Here is a 15355-nt window from a genome sequence, read left to right on the forward strand (position 1 = left end):
TAAAACGTTGTCTTAGCTCTCTGTTCTTGCTAAGCATTTCATGTGTTAAAAATTAGATCAACTTCCTGACATTAAAAAATAAAACCTTGACACGTGATTAATACGTCACATACTCTACAGACATACAGTGTTTGTAAACAAATCACTTGAAAATGATCTTATTAATGTTACATCAGGTCTCTTGTGTATCTATCTTGTGCAAAACCTCTGTTGATTCTTTTATCCTTTTTTTTAAAATGGTGATAAAACACACACAACATGAAATTTACCATCTTAGCCATTTTTTTTAAGATGTTGGGGGTAGGAGTTTATTAATTAATTTATTTATTTTTGGCTGTGTTGGGTCTTCATTTCTGTGCAAGGGCTTTCTCCAGTTGTGGCGAGCGGGGGCCACTCTTCATCGCGGTGCGCGGGCCTCTCACTGTCGTGGCCTCTCTTGTTGCGGAGCACAGGCTCCAGACGCGCAGGCTCAGCAGCTGTGGCGCACGGGCCCAGCTGCTCCGCGGCATGTGGGATCCTCCCAGACCAGGGCTCGAACCCGTGTCCCCTGCATTGGCAGGCAGATGCTCAACCACTGCGCCACCAGGGAAGCCCCCATCTTAGCCGTTTTTAAGTGTACAAGTCAGTAGCATTAAGAACATTCACACTGATGTGCAACCTCCATCCATCTCCAGAACTTGCCTCATCATCCCAAGGTGAAGCTCTGTCCCTCTTCCCCACTCCCCGCTCCTGGTAACCTCTGGTCTCTGTTTCTATGAGTTTGCTTGTTTTAGGGACCTCATGTAAGTGGGTCATACAGTATTGGTCTTTTTGTGACTGGCTGATCTCACTTAGCGTAACGTCTGGAAGGTTCAGACACGTTGAAGCACATGTGTCAGAACGTCCTTCCTTTTTGAGGCTGAATAATATTCCTGTACTTTTCTAAGGTATTGTTTTCAAGTTCGGCTTTGTTTTCTTGGCTGGTAGGTTTCGGTGGTTAGAGTCAAGTTTAGAAGAAGCACGTGGGCCCCTTGGCCACGGGGCTTCTGCACTTGGGTCTCTAAGATTGGTCTTCCACTTCTGCGTGGCTCGCTGGTGGCCCCTCTCCTCTTGACGTGGGTCTTGCTTTCCGGCCAATGTTGACCAGTCCCTGATAGAGTGGGTCCCTTGGTGCACTGTTTCTGACACACTGAGCCCAAGGTCTCATCCTTCCCCAGTCCCCTCTGCTGGACCATTCAATCTGAGAGAAGCCAATGGACAAAGGTATCGATCCAGTAAAAACCTGTAGCCAGTCCCCTGGAATCCTGTGGCGGGAGTTTGAGGGCCTTTAGCCACATCACTAGTTTGGATCCCAAAGACGGGCTCGCTTGAGGCTCACTAGCTACTCTGAGCTTCTCTTCTTTTTTTTCCTTTTTACATCTTTATTGGAGTATAATTGCTTTACAATGGTGTGTTAGTTTCTGCTGTATAACAAAGTGAATCAGTTATACATATGTTCCTATATCTCTTCCCTCTTGCGTCTCCCTCCCTCCCACCCTCCGTATCCCACCCCTCTAGGTGGTCACAAAGCACCGAGCTGATCTCCCTGTGCTATACCGCTGCTTTCCACTAGCTATCTGCATGGTCTGGGTGGGAGCTGTCAGGATGCTGTAACCTGACACCCAGGAGGAGGAGGGGGTCCCAGAAGCAGCCACCTGCCAGGGACAGCATCAGGTGTGTTGGCATGAAGAGCTTCCGGGATGCCTGGCACCCATCTTCCTGTGGGTTTTTTTTTCTCTTTTAAGTTAGTGGTGCTAAATACATCTCTTTAACTAATACTCATTCCTCTGCAATTGTGAATCGCAGGGTTTAAAGGAGTGAGCAGCAGGGAAGCCAAGGGGCCAGCCAGAGGGTCAGAGTCCCAGACAGAAAGTCATCAGAGGCGGCTCTTGCCGCCTCTGCCGGGCTCATGATGGGAGGGCGGGCACAGGCGCCGTGGAAGACTCCTAAGGAAGGAGCGCTTGTTCTTCTGCTGAGCCCGAGCCAGAGCCCTGTGAGCTCCAGGGTCACGGTCCTGGGATCCCAGTATCCAGTGCAGGTCCAGCGTGGGAGCTGGGATCTGACTCACAGCCCAGACAGACGCCAGCAGGAGGGAAGCAAGCTGGGGAGGCGGGAGTCCTGCTCAGAACTGGCACGCAGTGTTTGGGGACTTTCTGTTCAGAATCCCAGCACGAATCACGCTGCTCAGGGGCCAAAGGCACGTCCCGCAGAAACGCGCACCTGCGGCCACTGACGCAGGCTGCGCTCTCACTCTCCACTCGATTTGAACTGCTGCATGAAAACTACTGGGGTAGATAGACGATGACGGCTTGTCTGCAAAGTCAAACTAATGCAAAATATGCTTCCTCTGCAAGACAGAGTGCCAGCTGTCTCCTGGCGGCATTCGGCCAGTGAGGTCTGCAGGCTGAGCTGGACTTTTTCTTCAGGGCAGAGGAGGTTGGCCAGTGGCCTCCTTTGTACTTCTGGAAACTCTGTCGAGGGTAAGAATGTGGAAAGTGGACCAGTGACCAAACCGATGGAATGGGGGGAGGTCATTCAGACCCCTACTTATCAGGCAAGGTGATAACTGAACTTGGCCCTGTGGTGCCCTCCCTACTGGGCCCGGGATCGTGAGGCTGCTGGGGGAAGGGGACTTGACTGGGAAGTCACCCTCCCCTGGAAACGCCAATCGCTGACACAGAGTCCACAGAAAGCACATCAGATGCTGCTCCGAGATCCTGGCTAGAGTCGGAAGAGCTGAACCAGCAGCGCTGGGCAGGCTGTGCGTTTGATTCCACAGATTCAGCCTCTAAGGCCTGGCAGGGCCTGGGACTCTGCATTTCTAACCCACTCCCAGGTGACGAGCTACTGCTGGTCCAGGGACCACAGTTTGGGCAGCAAGTCTTAGACGGTTGTCTCTAGGGCCTTGTGATTCTGTTTGCCCTTTGAACAGTCACCTCACCATCAAAAGAACGTACACCCAGGCTTGTTTCCCCCAATATGTCCTGCCAGTCTTCTAAAATGCTGCAAAAAACACGCTCCACTCGCTTGCTTGCACAGGCAAGTTTTGGAAAGCTAGAGATAAGAGAAAGTTCGTTTTCATCTGCTGTTCTCTGGAAGGGTTAAGGAATTTCTGTCTTTGCAAAGCATTTTATCTTTTGACATGTTGGGCTGGCTGAGGCCTCCCGGGGTCGTGTCCTGCCTGAGAGCAAGTTTGACCCTGAGCGTTGCAAAAACAGCCTGTATGGGGAGGGAAGGGGCCGGGAGAAGGGGCATCGTGGCCTATTTCATGAAAACACATTTATCCCCATAAAAAAAAATGGGTCTTCTTAACACCATCAGCTTTAGGTCATCACTATTTGAACAGCTTAACCCAAAAGGTGTACGTAGTGAGGTGTACGTAGTGATCAGAAATCAACACATTTCAGAGTAACTGTTTAGAGCCAAGTGTTAGAAACAGAAAACAACACCCCTGCGTCATGGAGAGTTTACTTGAAGCCTGTTTCCTGTTGAAATGAAATTGGAAGCACACTCCCTCCACCCCCTTCTCTCTCTGAGTTGTTCAAGGAGTTCTGCTCCTCATGGAATGACACTTGATTTTCCCCAGTGATTGTCAGTCATGCGTTTGACCGTCTCTGGTTAAAGCATCTACCAAACGGAGTCCTTTGGAAAATTCCATGTAGGACAAGCATATATTAGAGATAAAAGCAAAGATTGAGTAGGCAGACCTATTAGGCAAATGTCTACAGAGGAAACCATTTCGGAAGATTAGTGAATGGAGGTGGTGAACCCTTGATTTGCACAATGACCGAGGTCCCTCCTGTAGACTTAAATCACGTTGTCCCTTTGTGCATCTTAATTGCATCTTTATTTCCCCTTGAGGCGATGTATTCCTGAAGGTTTCCTGTCCCATTCAAGGTACAGAATTTGTACTTTGCCTGTGGTGGATGAGGGGCAGGTGTCCCCTCCCAGAACTTCATTCTAAGTCATTTGCTTAGAGCTCAGATGGCATTTGCCCAGCAACCTGAGGTGAGGAGGAGCTTCAGACTTGGAGTCCGGCTCATGTGGCTTCATGAACTGTGACCTCGGGTGAGATCTTCAGGTCCTTCTCTGCAGAATGAGTTTATAATCCTCCCTCAGCTAGATGCTAAAAGAACTAAATTCCATAAGGTGCGTAAAGCACCGCACGCAGTGCCTGGTGTAGAATAAACACCCCTACAGGTGCCATGATTGCTGTTCTCTCCCCTGAACTCAATGATCCCTTGAACTTGACCAGGTCCCTCCTTGCCACTCTCCCTGGTGACAGCCCCACTGCGTCCCTGAGTCGTGGAGCCTTGGCAGGTAACTCCAAAGGCTTTTCGGTGGAGAGATGCTCCTTCAGTGTCTCTCTCCATCCGCACGTGGGAGGCTCCAGGTGTGTCTTAGGTAGGCTGTTGGTGGACATGAGTTACTTGAGTTTTCACTGACCCCGGTTTGCACGGGCTCCTTCTCAGGCTCCTGTGGCCTTCACGACAGGGGTTCCACAGAGACTCGGGCTCTTCCTCAGGCCCGGCTCCCCCACCGCCCCAAACCGTGTCCAGCTGCCTCCTTAGTGATTCTGATTCTTTTGGGTCATGTCCAGGGTGCTCCGTCTACATCCAGCGTCTTGATTCCTAATCTGTTCATCAACGTGGCAACAAGAGGATAATACGGTCTTAGCGTGACTGTTGGGTTATTGCTGAAAAATCAGTGAAACTCACAGCCTCAGATGGCAGCTCATAAGCCAACTGAAAAACTTGACCAGTCTGTGCCCAAAAGAGCCTGAGCATGGGTAGATAACAAGCTTGGGTTGAAGCTAAAGCCCTGTTCAGTGTAGACCCCCTTTGTGCCCGGAAGCTTAAAGCAACATTCACTTAGTCACTTGTAGAGACTCCGCTTCAGACACCTGTGCCCTTTCCAACACACAGGCATTCACCCCCGCCTACATCTGCTGCCACCCAACCTGGGTGGCCCTCTCCCCAGGGACCCCTATTTCAGCCACTTTGATGGGTTATCACCTGGAGGGTTCCTGGCATCCACATCTCGGCTTCACCAGCCACTCTACGTGGGTTAGTTCACTGCCCCCCACTGGCTGGCTTCCGTCCACATGTTCAGGTCCTCACCCTACCTCCTACCCAGGGCTCAGCACACACAGTCACCTTCTCTGCGTAGTGAAGAAAGCTTCTCCCCACATCGCTGACCACGCTGGATCCCATCCAGAAAACAACTGTTACATCACCACTGCCACCCAGCCAGCCATCCTGGCCCGTCCATCTCAGGATCAAAATGGCCCCACGTTTTACATTTGATTCTTGCCATTAAGAGAGCAAGAACTGAGAGTGCCTTAGAGGGGTCCTCTCAAATGGCCCCAGGTGTCTGTCTTTATTTTTTATTGAACACCATAGTTTATTGTTTTACACACATACATATACCTATTCTTTTTCAGATTCTTTTCCCACATAGGTTATTACAGAATATTGAGTAGAGTTCCCTGTGCTATACAGCAGGTCCTTGTCGATTATCTAATTTTTAAGCTCATGTCTTTTGATAATGAAGAGCTGGAGATGGGGTGTTGGAATGAAAAACAAAGAAATCCAGCTTGAAGTAGTTTGCTTTTGTTGTTTCAAGAGAGGAATTCATTCTGTGGGTGTCACTGAAGCGTTAAAGTCCCCCAGCAGCCCTAGAGAAATAGTTCCCCTGCTGTGACCCACACCCAGCTAATTTTGTTTTTATCATTAGTTAAGGCACTGGTTCCGAGGGAAGTTTTAGCCCTTGGACGTCATCTTTTAAATATTTACCCTTTAAACAAAATTGTGAACATAAACAGCTTTTCGTGGTCACATACACAAAATTATTATTTTCCCATAGCCTTAGTAAAGTCTAAATAGATTTTTATAACATTTTCCTAAAATTTTACTTATGAAACAGCGTCAGTATTTTAAATGATTGTTAGGTGATGGTAGAATTCTAAACTATAAATCATGTACCATAAACCACCTTAATCTTGACTAATGATTGTGACTTTGTCTTCAGTAAACTATAGGTAAGAAGTTTTCAGTTAGTATGGATAGTCTGAAAAAGTTAAACAGAAGATACTTAATCTGCTTAAGAAAACAAATCTCCTTCAGACACTTTTGAAGCACTCATTTACCTGCACAAAATAATTTCCTGATAAGTGTTATGGGTTTGTTTAAACCACCCTGAAGAACATCTGAGGGCCATGACTTCTTAGCTGGATTGTTGACTTGTTTCTTTATAAAAAAAAAAAAAAAAAGTAAAATTTTGTTTCTCTTTTCAAAATTCCTCAGATCAGATATTTTTTTCCTGTTCAATCTAATCCTTCCACATTAAATAAAACTAGTCCAAATTTTCATTCTGGTTTGACCTTGAGGAAGAGCCAAAGTAGGCTGATCAAGTTCAGTGAAACAAATGCAGTATAAGCGGAGACTTGCCTGTTAAGCATTTTATTATCTTTCTCTATTTCATTCCTTTCTTTCATGAAATATGAAAATAAACCACTGGGCTCTCAGGAGAAATTGAAGGTGCAGATATATAGTTCAACATGCTAACAGCATGTTTAATTCAATGATTGTACCATATGAAAGATGATATATAAGGAAATTTTCCTTGTGAAGGGGTCATCCTTAGGTGTCAACGCGCAGAGGCAGGTAAGACCTTAGGGATCAACTAGTCCAGACTCTTCCTAAAGGTAAGTTTGGGGCCCAGAGAGGTATAGACCCTGGCCTGTAACCACACAGCCAGCTCCTGATAGAATTGTGAACCCAAGCCCTAGTCAAGTGCAAGCCTTGATAAACTAATACTGTCATCTAATTTCACTGATTAAGTCATTTTATATATTAGATCATTTTTTGAGTAAATTACATGATTCACTATTTTTAAAGGCTTGTTTTGGAAATGGTGAACAAAACATTCTACCAAGTCAAACCCATTGATCAGCATAGAACTATATCATGGAACAAAGCTCCTACTTCATTGAGATCCCATACTATGGCAAAAATAAATTCTTTTATTTTAGCATAATAGGTTTAAAGTCCATAACCAGGTAAAGAGATTAAAAAAACATGCTCATCTGAACAAGATGCATAAGTAAATTAAATGGAGGAAGTCTAGACCTTTGAACAAGTCGACTGTAACATTACTTCAATCCCTGGGGTATTTGATTTTTAAACACTAGTGGTTTGAAAGCCATACTAACTGTAAAGGAGTGTAAGGCACCACAGTAACTCTTTCATCACTCTGTACACCTCCAAGAACAATCCCCCATCACTAACATCACCTGGAGTTCACCTAAGTTTTGATTTCTTGAAGTTAGAAAGACTAAATTCTTAAGAATACCTACCTTAGAGCATCCAGAAAGCTGAGATGAGACTCCTGACATACCGAAGGCTTTCTTTTTTGTTGTTGTTTTTTTGGTTTTTGGCTGCGAGGCATGTGGGATCTTAGCTCCCCGACCAGGGATCAAACCCACACCCCCTGCATTGGAAGGCAAAGTCCCAACCACTGGACTGCCAGGGGAGTCCCCCGAAGGCTTTCTTAAAAGTCCTAGACAATAGTGAGAACCACTAGGAAGGGGCAAGGTGGGAATTCATGGTTCTGAAGAGAGAATACACAGAACATAATCAACAAGAGGCAGAAGATGTGGTGTTTGGAGGGTAGGCGACCTCAGTGTCCCTGGATGCTGCAAAAACAAACCCTGCCCTCTTGTCCTTATTTCTGATTCTCTTATATATTTCTTACAGTTCTTTTGTAGCCATCATCTCCTTTAACCCTCACAGCAGCCTTGTAAATAGATGGAGGAGGTGCAGTCATCTTATTTACCGCTGAAGCGGAGGGGAGCCAGAGGGATTCGGTAACACGCTAATAACGTCACTAGGTTGTGACAGAGCTGGTGTTGGATCCCTCCTTTTTCTTGGAGGGTTTGTCCCGAGCAGATTATTCCAGATTCATGCAGCTCCGTGGACATTTCCATGTGCTATTCCCAATCACCCACAAAAGAAATAAAGGACTATTATAACCACCATGATGTTGGTAGGAAAAGAGAACAAAGTGCATAATTCCATCGCGGCTAGAGGAGGAATCTTGAAAACGCACCAAACTATATCTTATGAAGCCGGCCATTCATCTCTTAATGGCAAAGCCAAGGGTGGCAGATGCACTAAGTCTATTGCTTCAACACAGTATGCATTTTATTTTTCTTTAAATACGAATTGCTCCTTTTTCAAATCTGAGGAGCCCTGTAAGAATTTTCTTATGAAATGGGCTGGATGCTGTGATTTACCATGAAAGATTTCAAGGCTCTCCACGGCCCCTTTAACTGCGGATGGCACTTGATTTTGTTTTGCAAGTCCCTCTTACGGCTGCTTGACTTCATCTCAAGCAAGCTAAATAAAGGAATTTTCATTATTATAACGGTCACTAAGCAGACAACTGGCGTGTCAGCGTTTAGAAGGGGATGCGGTGTTAGGGCAAGGGTGGAAAGACTGCTGTAACTCGATGTTTTACTTGAGTGGCTTCATTGTGGACGTGGGTGGCAAGTTGGAATGAAGCTGGGGGGTGGGGGGAGGAACAGTACAACACAGAGCCCTTCGCAGCCACAGTGCCAGCTTGATTGGGCCAAATCCCCTGAAATCTATTGAGACTTCCCATCTGTTTGTTCACAATTCATCTAAGCAACTCTGAAAACTGCCGGAAACCTCCTCGGGCCAGTATTTCTGGGATTCTCTTATGGTTCAAAGCAAAGTGCATCTCTTTGTTTGCCCAGGTTTCCAGTACTAGCTGTCCACCTCCCTCCTGAAATGCTGCTCTGAGCCACGTGCTCCTGTTTGATCCATTGTAGATGCTGTACCGTACAGGTACCATAGAGCTGGGTGACTTGGCCGTGTTCCTTTGAATTAAAGACCTCCTGTTCGGTGCAATTAGTTTCCAAAACAGCAATTAAGAAGAGTTTTCTCCCAGGAACTGGCAGCAAGGTTGCCTGTCTTGACCTATTTTGGCTGACTGATTCTTCCCTACATAGTTTGGTAATCAGGCTATTAGGCTGTTTTGGAGTCTTCGCCACCTGCATTCCTCTACCTTGTGTCTTACATCTTCTTTACTTCTACATAAAATAGCTACTCACCAAAATACTATTTCAGTGGTCTATGGGCATTCAGGTTCTCTTGGGGTCAGTGATAATTTTTTCTTTCCGTATAGCTTTTTAGAAAAGGAAATGTACTGCTACTATTTTCTTCTAGAAAGATCCCAAAGCTCTTAAATCATCCTCCAAAGATCCACTTGAACATTGTATATTGGACCTAAAATACACCTATACAACCGTGTGATAATGCCAGGCAGTAACAAAGTTAAAATTGGCGGCATAAGACAATTGACCTATCGATCAGTATATAGTTCCCAGTTCCTTTGAGACTCATTGTCAAAGTGGTGACAAGAACAAGATTACTTGAGAGATAGCAGACCTACCCAGAATCTCCATAATACGTTTTTCGGCAGCAGGTTTCCATCTTACTCATTTCAGAGATTTCCATGTTGTTGAAAAGAAGGGCAAGTCATAATTTTCCCTGCTTGTCAGTAGTGGGCAAGGCCACCACAGCATTGGAGCTATTGGGCGATCTGCTGGGCTCGGCTGCCTTGAGCCACGAAAACTCAGGCCCGACCCTCATTCATCAACCCTGACTGGGGTGGTGATGAGAGGGTGGGTGGGGTGTTCCAGCAGACCCCAATGGCTCTGAGATGCAGATCATTTACAACCACAGAGCCCTGTTTCTAAGACTAAGGGCCATAGGAGGAATGAGGCAATACTCCAAAAACGAATTCAGAGCAGCCAGCAGAAGAATTTGATGTCTTACATTTACCCTTGCAGTATCTGTATTTCCCTGATTACTGATGAGGTTTGTGTGTATTTATTGGCCATTTGGATATTATCTCCTGTGATCACAGGTTTGAGAATTGTGCCTAATTTTCTCCTGAATGTCTACATTGGTACTGACTTGGAGCCCTTTATTCTAAATACAAGCCCCTGTTTGGTTACATGTGTTAGAAATACTTTATTTCACTCTGTGGCTTACTTTTTTCTCTCTCTTAATGAAGTCCTTTGATGAGCTGGCACCTCAAATTTTACTGTAGTCCAGTTTCTCCATCTTTTTATGGTTAGTGCTTTCCCAAACTCGTTAATTCTAAACGTTTACTAGAGATGCAATCATGTTATCTGCAAATGATGGCTCACAACTTCCTTTTTAGTCCTTATACCTTTTCTTTCTTTTTTTTTTCTTGCTTTATTGTACTGTCTAGAATATATTAGCAATATCAAGACAGGAAGTGCTTTTTAACCCCCAACGTATTATGTATACTTCGCCAGTAGGCTTTGAGATGGATGTTAGAACCTACACAGGCTGTTTTCAGAACCCAAGCTCACCTCTAAAATTATATGATCCCTTTTTCTTGTCTTATTGCCATGGCTAGGACTTCCAAAACTATGTTGAATAAAAGTGGCAAGTGTGGGCATCCTTGTCTTGTTCCTGATCTTAGAGAAAATGCTTTCAGCTTTTCACCATTGAGTGTGATGATAGCTGTGGGTTTGTCATATATGGCCATTATTATGTTGAGGTATGTTCCCTCTTGGCCTACTTTCTGGAGAGTTTTTATCACAAATTGTTGTTGAATTTTATCAAAAGCTTTTTCTGCATCTATTGAGATGATCATATGGTTTTTATTCTTCAATTTGTTAATGTGGTGTATCACATTGATTGATTTGCAGATATTGGAAAGTCCTTGCATCCCTGGGATAAATCCCACTTGATCATGGTGTACGATCCTTTCACTGTATTGCTGGAGTTGGTTTGCTAGTATTTTGTTGAGGATTTTTGCATCTATGTTCACTGGTGATATTGGCCTGTGGTTTTCTTTTTTTGCTATATCTTTATCTGGTTTTGGTATCAGGGTGATGGTAGCCTCAGAGTTCAGAAGTAGTCCTTCCTCTGCAACTTTTTGGAATAGTTTCGGAAGGATAGGTTCTAAATGCTTAGTAGAATTCACCTGTAAAGCCCTCCGGTCCTGGACTTTTGTTTGCTGGGAGTTTTTAGATTACTGATTCAATTTCAGTACTGGTAATTGGTCTGTCCATACTTTCTATTTCTTCCTGCTTCAGTCTTAGGAGAGTGTACCTTTCTAAGAATTTGTCCATTTCTTCTAGGTTGTCCATTTTATTGGCCTATGTATAACTGAATCACTTTGCTGTATACCTGAAACTAACACAACATTATAAATCAACTGCATTTCAATAAAAAAAAATTTTAATAAGATAAAAAATAAAATTGTATGATACCCAAAATAGCTTACTGGACTATCATATGATAGAAAATACCATAGGAAACAACTTTCCAAGCCCACCTCGCCTTTAATCAGGTTTAGGTCAGAGATTCAAATACAGAGAGAAGTAAACTAGGGACAAGCTGATAGTGACACCACCACAAACCAATGCTGTCACTACCATTGTGAAATAAGCATGACAACTCCCTCTATGTGGCGCTTTCTCATGTAGCACTGTTTCCTCTCCTGTGTCCTCCTGAGTCTGAATGTTGACTGTGGAATGTTGAATGTTGATGATGTGCCTAAGAAGGCAAGCACTGGCCGACAGAAGGAGAAAGCAAGAAAAGTTGGGCTCACAGAGATGTGGATCTATCCAGTCTTCTGATCTGTTCACTTTGAATAGAAGGATCAGTTTTTCTGTTTGGACCACATTTTGCCATCCTTAGAAGTGATGTCCTGAAAGGTGAGCAGTGACTCCCCCAGCATCACCTGGTTTCCTGCGTGGCTGGCCTGGAGCATGTTTGTCACATCAGCAGTGTTCTCAAATGTGTACTTAACTTCCAGCAACGGTAAAGTCTAACACGGTGATATTTCCAGCAGCCCAAATTCCATTGGTCGTTATGTAAGTCCTATCTCTGAGCCAGCAAGAAAGTGGGTGTGAGAGGTTCCAGTGTCCTCGCAGGAGCCAACAGGGCTTGCTTCTGGAAAGGATGTGTTCCACCAACTGAAAGAGGTAGAAGATGGAGGAGATTGTAGTTATGCCAAAGGTCTACCCATCACCCTAAGAAATTGTTTTGAGAGTCAGAGAAAACCCCCCTCTCTGCACCAGCCGTGCCCACATTCCACCTCTGATTTGTGACCACTCCAGGGGTGTGGCTGCCACTGGATGGTTCCTACTTCTGTAACTTGGAACTATGTCTCTGTGGCAGCCCTCCATGTCCTTCTGCTTTGGCCCCATCTGTGGGCAGAAATGTCCTTCACGTCATCACAGAAAGATAACTATTTTTTGTTAATAAGATCCCCTCTGCACTTAGAAAACATGATGACCCTCCACGCCCTGTTGCAGCCCTGATCCCCATCCCACGTCCAGACTGCGTTACTGAGCCCAGGTCCTCCTGATGGGCTTGCAGTGCAATTGGGAACAGCTGAGCCTCTTCCCTTCCCGAGAGGGTGTGCGTTCTTGCACCTGCACACATGTTGGGTCCTCTGTCTCCACACGTCTCTTTTCTAACTCTCTGCCTAGGGAGCAGTGTTTAGAAGCACTTTTCTTCCTCTCCAAACATTTCCTAACTTCTCTAGGATGGGCTGTGACTGAAGTGTCCCAGACAGAACACGCCCCTCTGGTGACAGCATGGCTCTCCTGAGTGGAGGGCAGGATGCCTGCATCTGAGCAGTGCCTTCCTTTTCCTGGAGAACCTGATCACCTGCTCCCGTGTGATATCGGCACAGCCCTTTGCACTTTTCTAGTCATGCTCCTCTAAGGGAGACTTGTCATAATGATTCTGAGGCCAGAAGGCTCAACAAATGAATTTCAACTTCTCTTCGTTTTTTTTTACTCCTTTATGTTTTCTTTTCCTTTTTTTAACTGTTTATTTTATATTGAAGTATAGAGATTAACAATGTTGTGTTAGCTTCAGGTGTACAGCAAAGTGATTCAGTTATACATATAGATGTATCTATTCTTTTTCAAATTCTTTTCCCATTTAGGTTATTACAGAATATTGAGCAGAGTTCCCTGCACTATACAGTTGGTCCTTGTTGGTTATCCATTTTAAATATAGCAGTGTGTACATATCAGTTCCAAACTCCCAGGCTATCCCTCCCCCCACCCCACCCTTCCCTCCTGGTAACCGTAAATTCTTTTTCTAAGTCTGTGAGTCTGTTTCTGCTTTAAAAATAAATTCATTTGTATCATGTTTTTAGATTCCACATATAAGTGGTATCATATGATATTTCTCTTTCTCTGTCTGACTTACTTCATCCAGTATGATAATCTCTAGGTCCATCCACGTTGCTGCAAATGGCATTATTTCATTCTTTTTAATGGCTGCATAATATTCCATTGTATACACGTACCACATCTTCTTTATCCATTCATCTGTCAATGGACACTTAGGTTGCTTCCACATCCTGGCTATTGTAAATAGTGCTGCAATGAACGTTGGGGTGCATGAATTATGACTTCTTGGTTTGTTTATCTCAACCCTCCCCCCAACCCTCTGGGCAAGCCTGCTCCCTGATAGCCGTGGACACTCCAGCAAACGGGGGTGAGCTTCTCCCCAGTCCCCGGCACTTTCCCAGCTCCTACCAACTGTGGATGACCCCTTCTAGGTCTGAATGTCACCTTCCCCTGCCTGGAGGAGTCTACCTGCCCCTGGAAGCCTCTGGCATATGGCACCCATCCAGGATGCTGAGCTTTCCCACTGGGACATGATCACTCCCGTGTCTGAATTCCCTTGCCAGTTTTCTGTACATTTATTAAGGCCCTTAGACAGTCACATCTGCTTTGCCGTATAGTTGTGGTTACAAATAGTTAATAAGACTTAATGCAGTCCGGATCGTATCCAGACTAGACCCTGGGCTAAGTGCCTTACATACCTTAGCTCATGTTACCTCCAGGGTCACTCTGTGAGGCATGAACTAATATATCCTCGTGTTACAGGCGAGGAAGCTGAGGCCTGGTGAGTTAGTGGGTGGTGGGGCCTGACTCCCACGCTCACTCCGTCTCACCGCCCCCCTGGTCTGAACCTGCCGTGAGTTCAGAGTATGCGGAACTTGGCACGTTGAGTATGTGTCCTCAAAGTGCCCAGTCCTGCCTGTAGGGGACATTAATAAATGCTTATGACACAAATACAGACCTCATTTCTGTTTGGGGACCTGAGTAGCATTTGCCATTAGGTTAAGCTGTTGGGTAGATCTTCCTGGGAGCCGGGCAGGGGCCATCACTGTGGACTTTGTCATTCAAAGATAGACCTAGCTCGTGAAGCACTTGTTCATTTGTTGTGTGTTTTTTTGTTTGTCAGGAACCCAGGCGTGGCCTGCATCTAAGCTTTTATGAGCATTATTGCCACATGCATATCTGAATGTACTTGCGTTGTGTACCCCTGGTTCTGTTCAGAAGGCTTCCTGTAGACCACAGAGTCATGACCTGCGTGACCAGGGAGGCCCATGGCCACATTCTGTTCACGCACATTTTCAGTGTGAGTGGAATCCAGGTTTCCCACTTGGGACCCGGTTCCCAAGCTGAGGAGCATACCGTTGCCTTGTCCCCATTGCGGTCACGGCTCCCTCCTTCAAGATGTTCATTAGCTAAACAGATTCGTTCCTTGCAGTGTAGATTTACAACCTGGGAAACTTGGGGAAATTTCCGTGCAGGATATTGTGGCGATGGTTAAGAAGATTTGGGTGCATCGCTTAAGAACAAATATTATGCAGCCAACATATGATGAATGCATTATTTATGAAGAGCTTCTAGTACCATGAGGAAATGCTCGACGTTAAGAAAAGTGAGAGTGCAAACGTTTACATAAAGCATAATCTCAGAGATGTAGGGAGAAGTACAAGGGAAAAGACCACAGGAAAGACGCTGAAATGTCCTCTGCCCAGAACTGAGCCTCTCCGGCCTCCACAGGCCGATCCTGCATGAGCCCATGCCTGAGACCTATCCTCATTTGAGGGAGGAGAAAGGTAACCAGCCTGGGACCAAGGGACATGGACCGTCCATCTGTCTGTCCCCTGCCTTGTGCTCACCTATATCATGCCCTGCAAAAGTAAGAATATTATTAACTCCTGTTAGCAATGCAATCTGACTTTACCTGTACTCAGTTCCTTTTCAACTATCTTTCCACCTAGAGCTGATGTAAGTGAAAATAAAAACTAGGAAAGTTCACATCTGTGTCTATTCCCAGAGTTTAAAAGCAAAAATAAAACAAAAAATCTTTTTCTTTATTTTGGTCTCTTTGCTATTTCAAGTTATTTCCTCCTCTGCTCTGGGACATTGATACAGAGAATTAAA

At 45.2% G+C, this 15355-nt stretch overlaps 1 protein-coding gene across 2 annotated transcripts in view; it reads left to right on the top strand.

The window, feature by feature from the left end:
- Positions 1 to 15355, top strand: part of COL4A2 (collagen type IV alpha 2 chain) — a 635121-nt gene that overhangs the window by 476580 nt on the left and 143186 nt on the right. The window lies entirely within an intron of this gene.

The sequence above is a fragment of the Mesoplodon densirostris genome, chromosome 17 (genome assembly GCF_025265405.1).
Source record: "Mesoplodon densirostris isolate mMesDen1 chromosome 17, mMesDen1 primary haplotype, whole genome shotgun sequence".
Taxonomy (NCBI): domain Eukaryota; kingdom Metazoa; phylum Chordata; class Mammalia; order Artiodactyla; family Ziphiidae; genus Mesoplodon; species Mesoplodon densirostris.